Source organism: Hyla sarda, chromosome 6, assembly GCF_029499605.1.
Source record: "Hyla sarda isolate aHylSar1 chromosome 6, aHylSar1.hap1, whole genome shotgun sequence".
Classification (NCBI taxonomy): domain Eukaryota; kingdom Metazoa; phylum Chordata; class Amphibia; order Anura; family Hylidae; genus Hyla; species Hyla sarda.
Window position 1 is genome coordinate 187,739,017 of NC_079194.1, and position 18,008 is coordinate 187,757,024.

At 44.1% G+C, this 18,008-nt stretch overlaps 1 long non-coding RNA gene across 1 annotated transcript in view; it reads right to left on the bottom strand.

The window, feature by feature from the left end:
* Positions 1-2,862: 2,862 nt before the first annotated feature.
* Positions 2,863-18,008, bottom strand: part of LOC130276560 (uncharacterized) — a 29,345-nt gene continuing 14,199 nt past the window's right edge. The window contains exons 2-3 of the long non-coding RNA XR_008845166.1: positions 6,464-6,737; positions 2,863-2,996 (exon numbers count right to left, since the gene is read on the bottom strand). This is a non-coding gene — a long non-coding RNA (uncharacterized LOC130276560). The remainder of the gene's footprint in view (positions 2,997-6,463; positions 6,738-18,008) is intronic.

An 18,008-nucleotide genomic window follows, 5' to 3' on the forward strand; every position in this document is an offset into this window, starting at 1 on the left:
GTTGTTAGCATGTTCCTATGTTGTTAGCATGTCCCTATGTTGCTAGCATGTCCCTATGTTGTTAGCATGTTCCTATGTTGTTAGCATATTCCTATGTTGTTAGCATGTCCCTATGTTGTTAGCATATTCCTGTGTTGTTAGCATGTCCCTATGTTGTTAGCATATTCCTATGTTGTTAGCATGTCCCTATGTTGTTAGCATATTCCTATGTTGTTAGCATGTCCCTATGTTATTAGCATGTTCCTATGTTGTTAGCTTAGCTATATTGTTAGGTTCATATCCATGGTAAAGGACAAGAATAGGGCACTTTTGGTCATACAATTCCACAACACAGAAAATCACTAAGGTAGTACAAGGCACAGCATAACCTATTATTAAATACACAGTAGAACCCTGAGGCACTACAAGCCCAAGCATAACTAAGCAAATACACAGGGGAGGAGAATTGCAGGGCTGTGCTATTGCAAATCTATCTTTTACTCTCCATATCCCTTTCATGTTCTTGCCACCTGCGCCTTAAAAAACATCTCCAGAATCTTCCCTTTCCTTGCTGCTGAAACAGCTAAAACTCCAATTTTGCTTTGATTCACTCGCCTTGACTATTGTATCTCTTTCCTTTCTCTAGTCCCCCACCCCCAGTATATCCTACATGCAGTAGCTGGACTCTGTCAATTATCTCAAACTAACAGCTTTCATAATCTGTTCATCTCACTCCCATCTCTCAGACTTTGCTCGTGCTGCACCATTTCCTTTTTTTATGATACCTAGAACCATCACACTTACACCCAATATCCAAAGGCATAACGTGTAGCTTCTGGTCCCCGATTCAAAATTTGCAACAGGGCCCTATGTGGCAATTATAATACTTGTCACTTATCGCTTAGCAGTCGCATCGGGCACTAGGTCCCAGATGCGACTGCTACCTCTGCACCTTCTATAGCTATGCCCCTGCCAATATCCACCAATTTAATCATATCCTAAAGATACCGTATTTATCGGCGTATAACACGCACTTTTTAGGCAAAAAATTTTAACCTAAAGTCTATGTGCGTGTTATACGCCGATACACCCCCAGGAAAGGCAGGGGGAGAGAGGCCGTCGCTGCCGGCTTCTCTCCCCCTGCCTTTCCTGGGGTCTAGAGCCCTGCTGCCGGCCCTTCTCTCCCCCTGGCTATTGGCGCCAATAGCCAGGGGGAGAGAAGCGGCGCCGACAGCCAGGGGGAGAGAAGGGGCAGCGGCACCCATTGCCGGCGCCGCTGCCCCGTTGCCTTCCCCCATCCCCGGTTGCATAATTACCTGTTGCCGGGGTCGGGTCTGCACTGCTTCAGGCCTCCGGTGTGCGTCCCCTGCGTCGTTGCTATGCGCTGCATGGCGCATGACGTCAGCGCCGGCAATGGGGCTGTCGGCGCCGCTTCTCTTCCCCTGGCTATCGGCGCCGGCAATGGGGCGCTGGCAACGATAGTCAGGGGGACAGAACGGGCAGCGGCGCCGATAGCCAGGGGGAGAGAAGGTCTGGCAGCAGGGCTCTAGACCCCAGGAAAGGCAGGGGGAGAGAAGCCAGCAGCGACGGCGTCTCTCCCCCTGCCTTTCCTGGGGGTGTATCGGGGTATACACGCGCACACACGCACCCTCATTTTACCATGGATATTTGGGTAAAAAACTTTTTTACCCAAATATCCTTGGTAAAATGAGGGTGCGCGTTATAGGCCGGTGCGTGGTATACCTCGATAAATACGGTACATCTCTCCAAGTGGGCTTATACCATTTCCATAATTTTTTTCCCCTACTATCAATATGTTCCCTTACTGTCATTTAACAGTGAATATTATGCTCTATGCAGTTTAGAGAGTCACAGACTGGTTCACCACTCAAGCCCCACAGTAAAAAGGTTAACACGCGGCAGGACTGGGCTGTAACTTTACTAGAATGCAATGCTTTTATGGTTACAGGCACAATAATTGGTACAAGCTTGGTGGTTAAAGACTCTCAAAGGCAGGGAATGTGTGGTTGCAATGCCAACAGTCACTCTTTTAGGGCAGCAGAAAGATGTCTAATAGGAGGGTACTTAGTTTAATAATCACACAGCCCATAAGAACAACTCCTGTTAAATTGCAGAACATGTGAGTCAGTATTTCCACTATCTTTGGGCACACCATTCCAAAGAGCAACACAAATAGCCATAAAGGGTAGGGGAGTTCTTACCAGAAAAAATGGGTACACCATCCCTAAATAACCCTTGCTTAAACGGTCATAGGGGTGGGCTTCAGTCGCGTTGTTTGGATTACTTGTTATGTGGGTATTCAGCTATGCTATGTTTGCTTTTCATTGTTTACATCTAGATACATGCACTTTACCATGTAATTGTTATGTGGCTATATATGTCTAGCTTATATATTATGTAACGCCTATGACATTGTTACGATACTATTTTGTCCTTTATACTGTGATCATACTACAAGAGCCTGGACCACCCCTGTGTATTTCTGTTGCTACCATCTTTATATATGTTTTTGATTATGATTTTAATCAATATGTCATGATATTCCAATAAAGATTTTTACTGTTTGGCTAATTTATGCTGATGCAATTATAGTTCTCTAGTCTGGTATTTTTGGGCACTGTATAATAAGGACCTGTTTTATTCCAAACACACTCATTCCAGGAAGCCGTCCATAACCCCTTATTTATGATGTTCTCAGGACCATCAGGGTCCCAGAGGTCGGACTCCCGCCGATCTGCAAGTGTGGATAGGGAAAAATTTGCCTTTAAATATTATCAGGACAAAGTCTTTGTTAAAGGCAAAAGACAGCTGTAGAACTCACAAATTGAAAAACACATTTATTAGATTTTTTAAAACAGTTTTCTATGCTTTGCCTTGGCTTTTTTGTTATCTTCTTTGCTTTGCTCTGTAATAAATGTTCTCATTGTCTTCCATGGCCATTTCATTCTAAGTTATGTGCATAAAGTTATTTATTTTAACAGCAGAATATTCAAGTCCTAAGAAAAAAAAATCAAAAACACCCACTTCAATCTATCATCATTATATAATTGCTCTCACAAATATATTTTTTCCAGTGCTTATTGCCTTGTCAAATAAAATATACAGCACAGTGAGTGTAACCCAGATTCATAATATTCCTTAATATTGTTTTTTTATCTTTAATTTTTTTTTCCACTCTGAAAATACAGGTTGATTGCAAAACTGACAGCTCAAGGGCAATGTTCAAATTCTGGCAAAATATTGCTTTGATTTTTGTCAGTCTATGTTGACACGCCACTTTCATTTAAAATGGGTGCACTCCAAACTTTTAATCTTACCTCAAAGCATCGGAATCATATATAAAAAGTGCAATAGTCAGCAGCTGACATGGGCGGTTGATGGAAATAAGTGACATATGAGATACACTTTCGGGGATGTGAGAATTGTATATCTGCTTGTTCAGATGAAAGAGTTTCATTATTATTATTTTTTTTTTATTTTTTGTCAGTATTTTTGTAAAGTGATGCTTTCTGTGGACGCTTGTTGTAGCCAATATTTATTGTCTAGTACTGCACTATTTCACCATGAGGAACTGTAAAATGCATCAACTTTCATTATTCTGAGCCATTTTTGGTGCAAAATACTCATGTAAGGCAGCATTGGGCCAACTATGAGGTTTAATGGAGGGAGGATCATGCTATGGGTTGTTTTTTTGGAGATGGCCTAGGCCTCTTTCTTCTATTGAAGGAAAGTCCTATTGCTTTAACAAGACATTTTAGATTATTGTGTGCTATTCCAGCATGACTGTACCCTGTGCACAAAGCAAGCCATGAATAGCTAAGTTTGGTGTGGAAGAACTCCCCATCAAAGCCCCATCAAACATGTATGTGAAGGACCAGAACAGAGATTATGAGCCATGCCTTCTCCTCCAATATCAGTGTCAGATCTCACAAATGTTCTTCTGAATAGACAAAGATTCCCACAGACATGCTCCAAAATCATGTAAAAAGTCATTTTAAAAGAAAGAAGGTTAAGGGGGAGCCAACCACATATTAACAATTATGGATCTAAAATTTAGGGGATGTCCCAAAAGATCCTGTAGATGTAATGTGCTGGTGTCACAATACTTGTCCATATAGTGTATGTGTTTGCTGTATTTACAAGGAAAGCACTCCCAGTGCTTCGCCTATCTAGTCACTGATGGCAAATGTATCTGCATATATTGTATGCATAGTGACACCATGTGACAGGATGGTGGCCATGAGACGTGTTTGAACAATGCTGCTGAGCACGCCCACACCTCATACATATTCTATTAGTGGGCAGTGTTTAATGCGAGCAAAGAGGCAGGGCTTATAGAAGGAGTCACAAGGAACTGTGACGTACCGGGCCAAGATTGCCACCAGGAGTAATGGGGCCCGACAGTCACCCCAAGGAACACCAATTACAAGACAACTGGCGGCAAGCACAGATTACCACTATGAAAACTCTTTGATAAAGGTAATCCAATTCTATCAAAGTATATCAAATTAGCCCGCATGGGGACATCTAGTGGCAGGAATTATAGCAGCTAAATATAAGGTACAAACCATAATATGAGACATATATTAGAAATAGTGTTAGAATTACTATATCAGTGACACATTAGTATTTTTTATTGGTGACAGTGTCTCTTTATAAGTTTAGACTTTTTGTTTGAAAATTATGAAAAGGAAGGTGATTAAAATGTTAATTTTTTCTAACATGTTTTTTAAATTGTTTTACACTTATTTGATCCCCAATGGGACTTTTATAAGCAATCATTAGATTTCTTTTACAATTTACTGCCATACTACTGGCAGCTAAATGTTAAATTGGAGATCTTCTAGTACAGTCTATCTGAGGCAGACTGTACAAAATTACATCTTCAATACAAACATAAACAGTTTACAATATATTAAGATGTAATAAATGACAGCAGACATTGTATCCCCTATCCTCCTGTATAGGGGATAAAAGCTCAGATCCTGGAATACCCCTTTAAGTATGCCCCAGGAAACCTGCACCAGTTCTTCTAGTTAAAAAGAAGACATAGTTACTTAAAACTGTTTTCTTATGATGTCCTGGTCACAGGTGACTGGATTAAGTGTATTCTGTAGTAGGTTTGTCCTATGTTAAGTTGCGTCACTTCAGTCTCATAACTTCTATAGAACTTTTCCTATGGTCAGCTTAAAGTAAACTATTTCCAGTCACCGGTTAATGGGCATTTTACACCTGTGCAATGACTTTCATTTTAGTGAAATGGTGGGTGTATTTGTAGTGTCAGGAAATCACTATATTGATTCCGTTCTTACATAACAAATGGAGATCATGAGCTCCTGCTCAATAATCAATATTGTATAATAGGAAAGGTAAGAGCTCTCAAGAAGATTTTACATTTTTCATCTTTCTCCAATAACTGTGAGGCTTCACACTAGAACACTTGTACAGCCATACTGACAAGGCTATTACTGCAGATCATAGAATTCCCTTAGCATCTAGGTAAAGCAATGAAACAATATATGACTTATTGTATGGAATAGATGCAACATGCCATTTAATATGATTGTGACAATTATCAGCTGTAATGCCCCCTTCTCCCCCAAAGGATACCCTCCTTTCTGCACCTGTCATTCATCATTTCCTGTCACAGTGACCATGGATTATAATTTCAAAATAGGCTTAAAGAAGAACTATCGTGCAGGACAAAGACTAGGGGATGAGTTTCTGGTTATAGGGGGTCTGACCACTGGGACCCCCCATGATCTCCTGCATGGGACCCTGTCCCTCCCTGGGAACGGGGAGTGTTGACCCCCGCGTGAAGCACTGGCCTTTGGCTATCTCCGGCTCTTCGATAGAGATACATGAAGGGGGCGAGTTGGCCGAGGGTAACACGCTCCATTCCGGGGGAGAGCTGGGGTCCCATGCAGAAGATCATGGAGTGTTCCAGCGGTCAGAGCCACCATGTTCTAAAACTTATCCCTATCCTTTGAAAAGACAATACATTTTTCTGCACATTAGTCCTCCTTTAAATGCTATATGACAGTATTATGTGTGCTGTACATTGTAGTATTTGTGCGAGCCGGCCACACCCTGCTCATAACGGCCACACCCCCTCAATGCAAGTATATGGTAGGGGGCGTGACAACCCACGCCCCCTTCCATAGACTTGCATTGAGGGGGTATGGGCGTGACGTCATGAGCAGGGCGTGGCCGTGACGTCACAAACCTCTGCCCCGCATCACAAGTCATCCAGCACGGAGCGAAGTTTGCTCCGTGCACCAGATGTCTAGGGTGCCGCAGCCGAGATTGTGGGGGTCCCCAACGTCGGGACCCCCGGGATCAGACATCTTATTCTCCATTCTTTGAATAGGGGATAAGATGTATAGGTGCAGAGTACCCCTTTAAGGTTATATGGTAGTTTAGAAGTATTATTAAAGAGAGGTGCAGCATTATTTATCCTTACCTTGAAGAACATTTATAAATATGTGATTTTTTTTTCTTTACAGTACGCAGCTTCTCTCTAAAGCTAAGTCGACCATGTCAGCAGCCGAATAATCAAGTACGTTTCTCGGCATTGTTACGGATGCAAGATTCTGCTGATAACAAAAGAGAGGGCTTTCACAGCTCAGCAGACTTTCAGTAACAGTCAGATTTGATTTTCTAATTGTGCGGCTGTGAGGAGCTGGAGGTTCTTGCTCAGAATTTACATTGTTACGTGTTATCGTCCGCTCTAGGCTCTGTAATACAATTAAATTGATTCATATAAATGTACTACTGGAATCAATGTCAGGATTTCCAGATACTAAACAACATTCACTATCTTCTGATGAAACTATACAGGCCGCTAGCTCCTCAAGGATAAAAACGAGTCATTAAATCAACATAGTAATACAAATGTAATGTGAGGACTTTGCAGCTTCTTGGTGAGGAGTGTTTCTTATAGAGTTGATGTTATGAATGTTCATTTGGTGCTATAATTGAAGAAATGCATTGGGAAGTCAGAAGAATGCAATTATGGATGCAGGCATTATAGTTGTCCCCATACCTCTATGTCTTGTGTGTGCCCTGAAGGCTTCACATACCACGTGAATTACACATGTAATCACACTAGATGGAACTGTCCGACCTTACAAAGATCTATAGATTTATTAATGATATATTCTCCACACTGCATTACATCATGGTGTGAGCTGTTTGAGCATCCATAATGCTAAACTGTGTAGTTTTAAAGGGAAATGTCAAGTTTTACTGTAAAATTATCTATAATAATGATCAGGGGTAAATATTCTTATACAATCACCAAGAAGAGACAGAGTATAGCCTCTGCTTCTTTAAGGCTTCTAGCAGTACAACTGAACTGTTAATAATTCTCCTGCCATCTATGATAATGAGGTGACATTGCAATGCCAACCTTGTCCTATTCTATACAGTAAAGCTGGAAAAGGGGCTAAAATAAATAGGACATGTGTGTACTGTGTTACAACAGCCAGTAAAAAAAATTGAGCATTTCAGGATTTTTTACATGGACAAAACAATAGAAATATCTTAAGTATCTCAAGACATAAAAAAAGACATGCCATAAAATAATTAATTTAATAACATCTTTTTATGATGATCCATTTCCATTGTTATCAGAAATCTACATTTGTAGCAGTGTGAAATAGGAGGGTGGGCTCTCATTTATTAATAGATGAGGTGGCCTCATGAGAAAATCTGGAAAAGGCCCATCAGAGAAACTCCTTATTTAACCAAGCTGGAGAAAGTGTAACAAAACCTTTTAAAACAATGGCTGGTTTATACTATTCATTTTAACAGGAAAAGTAGAAATGGATGATGGCATAAAACTCCAGTTCACAATTACAATTTTGTTATATGTTTACTACAACCAGATGAATAAACAATTATAGACTATCAGAACGTGTAAGTGGTTGTTTTACTTGAGAAACCCCTGAATCAGCATCATTTACCTGTAAGGAGGTAAAACTTTAAATTGTACTTATGAGGTAAGTGATCTCAGGTAAGTAAAGAAAGCATCAAGTTATTATGTGGTTGGTTATAATTCAGTGGGCAAGTATAATAGGCTTTCATGAAACGAGCTACTGTTAGTGTTGTATGGAACCTTCAAAAGAGTACAGAATGAATGATGCTGTCTGAGACAGTGAAGCTGTTGTAGCTGAGACAGCCTGTGAAGTCCATCTGCTGATTGGGCTATGGAGTGACTGGTCCACGACTGGTCCAACCAGTGATAGCTTTATAGAGAAATGTCAACTTTGTATCTTATACCTGAATATATTAATGAAACTGTCAAAACGTGTAGCATGTATAGCATGCTCCAATTTATTGATGCACCAATTTCTACCATTAGATCTCCACTTGCCTCCCTTCTCCCTTATTACATGATGATTACTGTACAAGGAGTCCACCATTGAGAACCTAAACAATTTTCTGTATGCCATTTTGAAGTGTCATATGATAATGAATACTATCTACTACTTTTTTGACTGCTAAAGGAGTTGGTATACAAATAAAGGACCTCCTTCTCTAAGCAAAATATGGTCTGCTAATAAATATAAAGGTTAACATGAAGCTCCTGGGACTAAATACATGCACCAAGTCTCGAGTTTGACTGCTTCCACTGCAGCCAATATAGTTATACTTAATCCAACCTTAATGATTTTAGCTTTTTTTTAGGTACAGTATATGGAGCATGCCCTGTCTTTTCAGATCATCTAAGCTACCGTCTCCAGAGCACTCTATCCACTGACTTATTCTGGACATCATATATTGTAAAGACCCAAAGAAAACTTCCAAGCCGCATTAAACATAATGAAACGTGGAAATAAAGTAAATACATGTTGGAAAATGAAAAGGCGACCAAGGTTGTGGAGATTTCCCAAAGGGATTACCATACAACTGAATTTGTATTGACGGCCCTGTAGATAAACAATAACATTTCTGTAGCTGAAATGTTCACATATGAATTTATCAATTGGGTTGGCGTCTTAGTAACTTATTTTCTGTACGAATATAGATTACTATCATTACCAAAGGGGACCAGAAGGATGAAGGCAGCAATTGATCTGAAAGATGGACGAGATACAAAGAGGGAAGAATAGGAGAAAAACATGAAGCTAATTCTAAGGCAACACTTCGGATCAGGAAAATTAACCTGCACACGAAAGCAGTGAAAAATAGCTCCCTTAGTGGTTACCTACATGCAGGGATAAGCATGTTTTTTATCACTGGTTTTAATCTTTTTAAGTTTTTTGTTTTTATTTTTTTTATTTTTTTCTTAATACAGCATATCAAATAGTATTTGTAGAGTATAAGACCTCATGGGCAGAGCTCTCTCTTTCACTGTGGTAGTCTGTCATTCAAAAGCAAAATGATGATCCAGCAGAGGTGCAGTAAAACTAAGCTGTATTACAAAATTAAGGAGACAACACAGGATACAAGTGAAGGTGGTAACCACAGACGCGTTTTGAGCGCATACGCGCTCTTCCTCTGGTCACAGAGGAATAAAACTATATAGATATATAAAACTCAATGGGTGTGTTTGTGTATATTCCAGCATTATTTCCAAATGGCTGAAGATATTTCAATAAAACTTGGCACACATGTTACTTATATGTCAACTACAAACAAAGGATGGATAAATTAACCCTAACCCACCCCTATTTGTAAGGGTCAGGGTTTTTGTTTAAAGTCCCATGCAAGTCTACGGGAAATGTATATTCCAGCATAACTTCCAAATGGCTGGAGATATTTTGATGAAACTTAGTATAAATGTTACTTTTATGTCAAATAAAAATATATGATAGTTAAATTACCTCTTAACTCCCCCCTTACGTGAAGGATGGGATTTTTGTCTTACATCCCATGCAAGTATATAGGACTTCAAGTACTTAACTCCACAAGCTCTGCATCTCCTGGTGAGTGCGTCGGTCTGGCCACACCCCTACCGAATGCTTCACCCATCTCACAAAGCCACACCCACTATTTAAGCCACACCCTTTTATTTTCTACCCTTTTTATACATTGGTCTGGCTTGCAAGTCATACCCACTTACACAAAACCCCACCCCCTTCTATTTTCAGCCTACAATCTCTTCATCATAACTTAGCCCCACCTGAGGATGGGATATGAAGATGAGATATGAGGACATGATATGAGGACGAGAGATGAGGATGGGATATGAAGATGAGATATGAGGACATGATATGAGGGCGGGAGAGGAGGATGGGATTTTAGGACGGGATATCAGGTCGGGATATGAGTCCGGGATATGAGTCTGGGATATGAGTTCAGGATATGAGGTTGGGATATAAGGATGGGATAGGAGGACAGGATATGAGGACGGGAAAGGAGGACGGGATATGAGGACAATTACTTCCTCCTATGTTACTTTTCCTCTCCCCACAAGGATTAAGTAGGAAAAAACGGTCAACACCAGGTACACAGCTAATAAATAAATAAATAAATAAATATTTAAAAGTCTGCAAAGCCAACTACCTTGTTAAACAAAACATGTTAAATGGGGAAAGTCTGGTGCTAGGGTGATTTTTTTGGTTTAGTCTTCGTCGATCAGTCCAGTGCAGCAGATTGCTGGCCTTAGCAATGTCCCGTCTCGCTTCAGTGCTTGGGGCAATGTGTCGAATTGAGCCCCGGCCCCAAGGAAATATAGCTGATTCCATGTTGGTCTTGTCCCAATGGCTGAAGCTTCAGTGAGATGTAGTTGAAAAGCAGATGAAAATTTTATGAAAATGAGAGAGGGCACCAGGAGCTCCAGTTGCTGATAGTTAGGAGCTGCTTGAGACCATCACACTGCTAACTGAGATCTCATTTTTACTGTGCAAATTGGATGTGTAAGAAATTATTAACCAGTTTGAAATAAGTTTGCCTTCCTTGTCCTGATTTGACCAGAAATATTTTCCAATGTGTAACATACTGCGTCTCCAGCTGATAGCCCTAAGTGCCAGAGAATTACTGTTACGCCGAGCGCTCCGGGTCCCCGCTCCTCCCCGGAGCGCTCGCTACACTTCCCTCACTGCAGCGCCCCGGTCGGTTCCACGGACCCGGGGCGCTGCGTTACCACCTCCGGCCGGGATGCGATCCGCGATGCGGGTAGCGCCCGCTCGCGATGCGCACCCCGGCTCCCGTACCTGACTCGCTCCCCGTCAGTTCTGTCCCGGCGCGCGCGGCCCCGCTCCCTAGGGCGCGCGCGCGCCGGGTCTTTGCGATTTAAAGGGCCACTGCACCGCTGATTGGTGCAGTGGTTCCAATTAGTGTTTACACCTGTGCACTTCCCTATATCACCTCACTTCCCCTTCACTCCCTCGCCGGATCTTGTTGCCCTAGTGCCAGTGAAAGCGTTCCTTGTGTGTTCCTTGCCTGTGATTCCAGACCTTCTGCCGTTGCCCCTGACTACGATCCTTGCTGCCTGCCCCGACCTTCTGCTACGTCCGACCTTGCTTCTGTCTACTCCCTTGTACCGCGCCTATCTTCAGCAGCCAGAGAGGTTGAGCCGTTGCTAGGGGATACGACCTGGTCACTACCGCCGCAGCAAGACCATCCCGCTTTGCGGCGGGCTCTGGTGAAAACCAGTAGTGACTTAGAACCGATCCTCTAGCACGGTCCACGCCAATCCCTCTCTGGCACAGAGGATCCACCACCTGCCAGCCGGCATCGTGACAGTAGATCCGGCCATGGATCCCGCTGAAGTTCCTCTGCCAGTTGTCGCTGACCTCACCACGGTGGTCGCCCAGCAGTCACAACAGATTGCGCAACAAGGCCAACAGCTGTCTCAACTGACTGTTATGCTACAACAGTTACTACCACAGCTCCAGCAATCATCTCCTCCGCCAGCTCCTGTACCTCCTCCGCAGCGAGTGGCCGCTTCTGGAATACGACTATCCTTGCCGGATAAATTTGATGGGGACTCTAAGTTTTGCCGTGGCTTTTTGCCGTGGCTTTCTTTCCCAATGTTCATTACACTTGGAGATGATGTCGGACCAGTTCCCCACTGAAAGGTCTAAGGTGGCTTTCGTAGTCAGCCTGCTGTCTGGAAAAGCCCTGGCTTGGGCCACACCGCTCTGGGACCGCAATGACCCCGTCACTGCCTCTGTACACTCCTTCTTCTCGGAAATTCGAAGTGTCTTTGAGGAACCTGCCCGAGCCTCTTCTGCTGAGACTGCCCTGCTGAACCTGGTCCAGGGTAATTCTTCCGTTGGCGAGTATGCCGTACAGTTCCGTACCCTTGCTTCAGAATTATCCTGGAATAATGAGGCACTCTGCGCGACCTTTAAAAAAGGCCTATCCAGCAACATTAAAGATGTTCTGGCCGCACGAGAAGTCCCTGCTAACCTACATGAACTCATCCATCTTGCCACTCGCATTGACATGCGTTTTTCCGAACGGCGTCAGGAGCTCCGCCAGGATATGGACTCTGTTCGCACGAGGCGTTTCTTCTCCCCGGCTCCTCTCTCCTCTGGTCCCTTGCAACCTGTTCCTGTGCCTCCCGCCGTGGAGGCTATGCAGGTCGACCGGTCTCGCCTGACACCCCAAGAGAGGACACGACGCCGCATGGAGAATCTCTGCCTGTACTGTGCTAGTACCGAACACTTCTTGAAGGATTGTCCTATCCGTCCTCCCCGCCTGGAAAGACGTCCGCTGACTCCGCACAAAGGTGAGACAGTCCTTGATGTCTACTCTGCTTCTCCACGTCTTACTGTGCCTGTGCGGATGTCTGCCTCTGCCTTCTCCTTCTCTGCTGTGGCCTTCTTGGACTCTGGATCTGCAGGAAATTTTATCTTGGCCTCTCTCGTCAACAGGTTCAACATCCCGGTGACCAGTCTCGCCAGACCCCTCTACATCAATTGTGTAAACAATGAAAGATTGGACTGTACTATACGTTTCCGCACGGAGCCCCTTCTAATGTGCATCGGATCTCATCACGAGAGGATTGAACTGTTGGTCCTCCCCAATTGCACTTCTGAAATCCTTCTTGGACTTCCCTGGCTTCAACTCCATTCCCCAATCCTGGATTGGTCCACTGGGGAGATCAAGAGTTGGGGGCCCTCTTGTTCCAAGGACTGCTTAAAACCGGTTCCCAGTAAACCTTGCCGTGTCCCTGTGCTTCCTCATGTAACCGGTCTCCCTAAGGCCTATATGGACTTTGCGGACGTTTTTTGCAAAAAACAAGCTGAGACTCTACCTCCTCACAGGCCTTATGATTGTCCCATTGACCTCCTCCCGGGCACTACTCCACCCCGGGGCAGAATCTATCCTCTGTCCGTCCCAGAGACTCTTGCCATGTCTGAATACGTCCAAGAAAATTTAAAAAAGGGCTTTATCCGTAAATCCTCCTCTCCTGCCGGAGCCGGATTTTTCTTTGTGTCCAAAAAAGATGGCTCTCTACGTCCTTGCATTGACTACCGCGGTCTTAATAAAATCACGGTTAAGAACCGCTACCCCCTACCCCTCATCTCTGAACTCTTTGATCGTCTCCAAGGTGCCCATATTTTTACCAAACTGGACTTAAGAGGTGCTTATAATCTCATCCGCATCAGAGAGGGGGATGAATGGAAAACGGCATTTAACACCAGAGATGGACACTTTGAGTATCTGGTCATGCCCTTTGGTCTATGCAACGCCCCTGCCGTCTTCCAAGACTTTGTTAATGAAATTTTTCGTGATCTCCTATACTCCTGTGTTGTTGTATATCTGGACGATATCCTGATTTTTTCTGCCAATCTTGAAGAACACCGCCAGCATGTCCGTATGGTTCTTCAGAGACTTCGTGATAATCAACTCTATGCCAAAATAGAGAAATGTCTGTTTGAATGCCAATCTCTTCCTTTTCTAGGATACTTGGTCTCTGGCCAGGGACTACAAATGGACCCAGATAAACTCTCTGCCGTCTTAGATTGGCCACGCCCCTCCGGACTCCGTGCCATCCAACGTTTTTTGGGGTTCGCCAATTATTACAGGCAATTTATTCCACATTTTTCTACCATTGTGGCTCCTATTGTGGCTTTAACAAAAAAAAATGCCGATCCCAAGTCTTGGCCTCCTCAAGCGGAAGACGCCTTTAAACGACTCAAGTCTGCCTTTTCTTCGGCTCCCGTGCTCTCCAGACCTGATCCATCTAAACCCTTCCTATTGGAGGTTGATGCCTCCTCAGTGGGAGCTGGAGCTGTCCTTCTACAAAAAAACTCTTCCGGGCATGCTGTTACTTGTGGTTTTTTTTCCAGGACCTTCTCTCCGGCGGAGAGGAACTACTCCATCGGGGATCGAGAGCTTCTAGCCATTAAATTAGCACTTGAGGAATGGAGGCATCTGCTGGAGGGATCAAGATTTCCAGTTATTATTTACACCGATCACAAAAACCTCTCCTACCTCCAGTCTGCCCAACGGCTGAATCCTCGTCAGGCCAGGTGGTCTCTGTTCTTTGCCCGATTTAATTTTGAAATTCACTTTCGGCCTGCTGATAAGAACATTAGGGCCGATGCTCTCTCTCGTTCCTCAGATGCCTCTGAAATTGAACTCTCTCCTCAACACATCATTCCTCCTGACTGCCTGATTTCCACTTCTCCAGCCTCCATCAGGCAAACTCCTCCAGGAAAGACCTTTGTTTCTCCACGCCAACGCCTTGGGATCCTCAAATGGGGTCACTCCTCCCATCTCGCAGGTCATGCGGGCATTAAGAAATCTGTGCAACTCATCTCTCGCTTCTATTGGTGGCCGACTCTAGAGACTGATGTGGTGGACTTTGTGCGAGCCTGCACTATCTGTGCCCGGGATAAGACTCCTCGCCAGAAGCCCGCTGGTTTTCTTCATCCTCTACCTGTCCCCGAACAACCTTGGTCTCTGATTGGTATGGATTTTATTACTGACTTACCCCCATCCCATGGCAACACTGTTATTTGGGTGGTCGTTGATCGATTCTCCAAAATGGCACATTTCATCCCTCTTCCTGGTCTTCCTTCAGCGCCTCAGTTGGCTAAACAATTTTTTGTACACATTTTTCGTCTTCACGGGTTGCCTACACAGATCGTCTCGGATAGAGGCGTCCAATTTGTGTCTAAATTCTGGAGGGCTCTCTGTAAACAACTCAAGATTAAATTAAATTTTTCTTCTGCATACCATCCTCAATCCAATGGACAAGTAGAGAGAATTAACCAGATCTTGGGTGACTATTTACGACATTTTGTTTCCTCCCGCCAGGATGACTGGGCAGATCTTCTACCTTGGGCCGAATTCTCGTATAATTTCAGAATCTCTGAATCTTCCTCCAAATCTCCGTTTTTCGTGGTGTACGGCCGTCACCCTCTTCCCCCCCTCCCTACCCCCTTGCCCTCTGGTCTGCCCGCTGTGGATGAAATTTCTCGTGATCTTTCCACCATATGGAAAGAGACCCAAAATTCTCTCTTACAGGCTTCTTCTCGCATGAAGAGATTCGCAGATAAGAAAAGAAGAGCTCCTCCCATTTTTTCCCCTGGAGACAAGGTATGGCTCTCCGCTAAATATGTCCGTTTCCGTGTCCCGAGCTATAAGTTGGGACCACGCTATCTTGGTCCTTTTAAAGTTTTGTGTCAAATTAATCCTGTCTCTTACAAACTTCTTCTTCCTCCTTCTCTTCGTATCCCTAATGCCTTTCACGTCTCTCTTCTTAAACCTCTCATCCTCAACCGTTTTTCTCCTAGATCTGTTCCTCCCACTCCTGTTTCCGGCTCCTCGGACATCTTCTCTGTCAAAGAGATCTTGGCCTCTAAGAAGGTCAGAGGAAAAACTTTTTTTTTAGTGGATTGGGAGGGTTGTGGTCCAGAAGAGAGGTCCTGGGAACCTGAGGACAATATCCTGGACAAAAGTCTGATCCTCAGGTTCTCAGGCCCCAAGAAGAGGGGGAGACCCAAGGGGGGGGGTACTGTTACGCCGAGCGCTCCGGGTCCCCGCTCCTCCCCGGAGCGCTCGCTACACTTCCCTCACTGCAGCGCCCCGGTCGGTTCCACGGACCCGGGGCGCTGCGTTACCACCTCCGGCCGGGATGCGATCCGCGATGCGGGTAGCGCCCGCTCGCGATGCGCACCCCGGCTCCCGTACCTGACTCGCTCCCCGTCAGTTCTGTCCCGGCGCGCGCGGCCCCGCTCCCTAGGGCGCGCGCGCGCCGGGTCTTTGCGATTTAAAGGGCCACTGCACCGCTGATTGGTGCAGTGGTTCCAATTAGTGTTTACACCTGTGCACTTCCCTATATCACCTCACTTCCCCTTCACTCCCTCGCCGGATCTTGTTGCCCTAGTGCCAGTGAAAGCGTTCCTTGTGTGTTCCTTGCCTGTGATTCCAGACCTTCTGCCGTTGCCCCTGACTACGATCCTTGCTGCCTGCCCCGACCTTCTGCTACGTCCGACCTTGCTTCTGTCTACTCCCTTGTACCGCGCCTATCTTCAGCAGCCAGAGAGGTTGAGCCGTTGCTAGGGGATACGACCTGGTCACTACCGCCGCAGCAAGACCATCCCGCTTTGCGGCGGGCTCTGGTGAAAACCAGTAGTGACTTAGAACCGATCCTCTAGCACGGTCCACGCCAATCCCTCTCTGGCACAGAGGATCCACCACCTGCCAGCCGGCATCGTGACAATTACAGATAAACACACTGGTAAATTCTGTCTATTTTTCCCCCCAAAGTCATCAATTCTAAATGTATTCAGGGGAATTCACACTTCTTATGCCCTTAAATAACCTTGTCATATTTGTTTTTATTACCATGGCATAATGCATTTTATGTACTCTTGCAAATCACAGTACATTTCTGTAATTTTACCAAAAAGCTCTGATTTCTGGAAAGTCACTTATCACTACTACTACTACCCATGATGCATCCATCCAGAGAACAGTCATTAGCTCCTTCTTATATCTTTATGAGCCGGAGTAAGAAAGCAATCCTTTTAATGCCTTAATATTATTACACAAACAGTAAACCAAAAGTATTCTGATAAAGCATGCGGGAAATGGATATTATATTCCAGTAAGAATTAAATCAAGATTTCTAAGCAACAGGACACTTAAGAAACAAAATCACGAGCCACAGATTAGAACTGCGATGTGTTAGCAAGTCAATACATAAAGCATAGGCCAATAAGAATGGAGGTGCAAAGTCAGATTTATTGATAAACTGCTAAAGGAATAAAGAGATAAAATGTACAAGGGAAAGAATTTAAGAATAACATATTTCTTTAGTTAGGTATTGAGGGTTTGTACTTCTTTTAATGACATTTACTTTTCCACATTGACTGGGTTATTTCAGAAAATTTAAATAATGGACATTTAAAGGGAAATAAATGTACAGTGGGGCAAAAAAGTATTTAGTCAGCCACCAATATGAGAGAGGCCTGTAATTTTCATCATAGGTATACCTAAACTATGAGAGACATAATGAGAAAAAGAAATCCATAAAATCACATTGTCTGGATTTTTAAAGAATTTATTTGCAAATTATGGTAGAAAATAAGTATTTGGTCACCTCCAAACAAGCAAGACTTTTGGCTCTCACAGACCTGTAACTTCTTCTTTAAGAGTCTCCTCTGTCCTCCACTTGTTACTTGTATTAATGGCACCTGTTTGAACTTGTTATCAGTATAAAAGACACCTGTCCACAACTTCAAACAGTCACACTCCAAACTCCACTATGGCCAAGACCAAAGAGCTGTCGAAGGACACCAGAAACACAATTGTAGACCTGCACCAGGCTGGGAAGACTGAATCTGCAATATGCAAGCAGCTTGGTATGAAGAAATCAACTGTGGGAGCAATTATTAGAAAAGGGAAGACACATAAGACCACTGATAATCTCCCTCGATCTGGGGCTCCATGCAAGGTCTCACCCCGTGGTGTCAAATTGATCACAAGAACGGTGAGCAAAAATCCGAGAACCACACGGGGGGACCTAGTGAATGACCTGGAGAGAGCTGGGACAAAAGTAACAAAGGCTACCATCAGTAACACACTACACCACC